The 3,062-nt window shown below is 48.9% G+C and overlaps 1 pseudogene; it reads right to left on the bottom strand.

Annotated features, from left to right (window-relative positions):
• Positions 1–1,678: 1,678 nt before the first annotated feature.
• On the bottom strand, positions 1,679–2,436 carry LOC101648743 (annotated as a pseudogene).
• Positions 2,437–3,062: the final 626 nt, after the last annotated feature.

Raw genomic sequence — 3,062 nt, 5'->3', positions numbered from 1 at the left:
GGTGCTTACAATATTCTTTGCCAGCACCATCGCTCAAATGCACCAATTGTTCTCCAGTCTCCCTCAGTCACTGTCCGACTTTCCCACGCACAGGAGGCCATTGAAAATACCAGGGTTTGGGTCAGGCACACTTTAGTCCCCAAAGTAACAGCTTTGTTTTCAAGATGCTCCAAAGGGCTTGTGCATCAAATGTACCCAATGCAATGCGCCTTTTGATCTCTTGACTGCTGCTTCCAGGAGCATTGATGGTGGGTGCAATCCTTGAGAATTTCAGTCTCTTCTCCATTGATCGTGATGTGACCTATCGGTCCAGCTGTGAGGAGTTGGTTTTCTTTACACTGAGCTGTAACTCACACTGAAGGCTGCAGTCCCTGGTCTTCATCAGCAAGTGCTTCAAGTCCTCCTGATTTTCAGCAAGCAAGGTTTGATTATTTGCAGGTCGAACGTTGTTAATACACCTTTTCAGTCCTGATACCCCATTCTTCTTCATATCACCCAGCTGCTCTGCTGATTTACTCAGTATATGGATTCAATAAGCATGGTGAGAGGATACAGCCTTGCTGTGAAGCTTTCCTGACTTTACACCATACAACATTCCCCTGTTCTCTTCCAAACCAGCCTTTTGTTTCATGTAGAGGCTCCCATGAGCACAATGAAGTGTTCTGGAATTCCCATTCTTCTCAAGACTATCCATGTTTTGTTATGATCCGTAGAGTTGAATACCTTTGCATCGTAAATGAAACACTAGTTAACACATTTCTGCTCTTCTCTGCTTTCAGCCAAGGGCCATCTGACGTCAGCAATGATATCCCTTGTTCCATGCTCGCTTCTGAATCTGGCCTGAACCTCTGGCAGCTCCCTGTCTATGCACTGCTACCACCATTGTTGGATAGTCTTCGGCAAAATGTTACTGATGTGATATCAATGATCTTGTTTTATAATTTTCACACTGGTGGGTCACTTTACTTTGGAAGGGGTACAAATATGGGTCTCTTCCTGTCAGTTGGCCAAGCAGCTGTCTTCCAACTCTCCTGGCGTAGACACGTGGGTGCTTCCCGTGCTTCATCCGCCTGTGGAAACATTTCAATGGATATTCCATCAATTCACGGAGCCTTGGCTTTAGCTCTGTCTTGAGTGGAGCTTGGACTTCTCCTTGCAGTCCCATTTGCTCTTGTTCATCTGCTGCCTCTGGAAAGGACTGTATGTTGATTAGCTCCTTTTGGGACGGTGCCTATGGTATACTTCCCCTTTCCTTTCATCCTTGTTTCCTGCATCCTTCAATATTTTGTCCATAGAATCTCTCACCATTCTAACTGCAGGCTTGGATTTGTTCTTGAGTTCTTTTAGTTTAAAATATGCTGAGCCTGTCCTTCCTTTTTGGTCTTCTAACCCTAGATCTTTGCACATTTCATGATATTTGACTTTTCTTCTTTTGGAAGAAAAAACATGTTCTTGGGACAACAGGACAAGGGGATTCTTTCAGCAGCTCAACTGCCGCTCCTTCTGCCCCCGCTGCCCAACATCCTTTTTCACAGGCATACAAAAGTTCCATTTTACAAAAGTTCCATCGTTCACAAATATTCAGCGTTTCCAGAGATGGATAGGATCCAGAACTTCCCTGTGGCCAAGGGAACCCCATACGGTCAGGCCCAACCCCCTCTGCCCCACAGGCCAAGCCTCAGTCCTGGGCACTAGCTCTCAAAGCTGCTTTGTACTCCCCCTCATCTCCTGAGGTCCTGGCACCAGGGCCAGGCAGGGCGCTGCTCCTCCCCTTCACAGATGCACTCCCGAAGGACAGGCAAGACTCGTGGGGTCCAAAGCGGGCTGGGTGAGAGAGCTGCTTTCTCTCCTGCTCCTCTTTCTCCAGGGGTTCCGCGTTCTTCCCCAGGATGGTGTTGACGGCTCCCTGACCTGCTTCCTGCTCTTGGGCTCCACGTCCACCTGGCCTGCTCCCCAGCATCTGAATAGAGCCAGAAGAATGGCGACGGCATCACGTTCTTGGACACAGTGATCGGCACCCACGCGTTCTTGTGCTGGATCTGAGGCACGTTGAAATGTACACATTGCGTGTTGTAATTCACCGTCACGACCTTCACCGAGTCCTTGGCCACTACATGCCCCTGGCCCAGGTGCGGAGGGTGAGGAGGCAGCTGTTCATGGTCATGGTGGCGCTGGTGGTGGGCCTGGCCATGGGTGCAGAGGAATCAGGAGGAGCGAGCAAGCCCCCACCCCGACCCCGACCCCCGGGGACAGATGCGCCTTGACTTTGTCTTCTTGAGCTGCCCTTTGAAATGTTCTGTTCAGCTCTTGTGACGTCATCATTTCTTCCGCTTGCCTTCGCTACTCTACAACGAGGAGCGGTTTCCAGAATCTCTTCTGTCATCCGCTTCGATCGTCTCTCTTTCCTGTCTTTTTCACGACGTTGGCTTCCGTCATGTCTGACGTTCCTGGTGTCCCCCGGCCCATCATGCCTCTGTCGTTAGTGCTCAGTGAGTTAAATCTGTTCTTGACATTCAGGTGCATAGAGTCCATGTCTTATTTTGACTCGCATGGACTCGTTTTCACTTTAACCTCAACCTGAATTTGCAGATTCGCAATTGATGGTCTCTTCCGTAGTCAGCTCCTCGCCTGGTTTCGGCCGCTGGGGTGGGGAGCTTCTCCACCATCTCTTCCCAGACGGAGTCAGTTAGGTTCCATGTGCTCCACCTGGAGACGCCCACGTGCGTAGCTGCCTTTTGTCTTGTTGCAAAAAGGTATTTGCTATGAACAAGCTGTGGTTCTTGTAAAAACCTGTCACGTGGTCTCCAGCTTCATTTCTCTCAGGAAGACCAGATTATTCCCCTGCTGTGCCTTCCGCTTTGTTTGCAAATTGTGCATTCCGATCGTCTATACTCCTCAGAGCATCTTGATTGCACGTTTGATCGATTTCAGGCTGAAGATGTTGGCTCTTCGGTTGGTTTATCACTAGCTTTCGTGGTTGGTGCAGAAATTGGAATAATAGTTGTATTGATGAGATCTCTTTGTATTCAAATAGACATTATTCTATCAAGACTGAATTGTCC

This window comes from Echinops telfairi, unplaced genomic scaffold (assembly GCF_000313985.2).
Source record: "Echinops telfairi isolate 266 unplaced genomic scaffold, ASM31398v2 ScPeMD7_2;HRSCAF=8, whole genome shotgun sequence".
NCBI classification, from domain to species: Eukaryota; Metazoa; Chordata; class Mammalia; order Afrosoricida; family Tenrecidae; genus Echinops; species Echinops telfairi.
The sequence above is the reverse complement of the archived record's forward strand: the minus strand, read 5'-3'. Positions and strand labels throughout refer to the sequence as shown.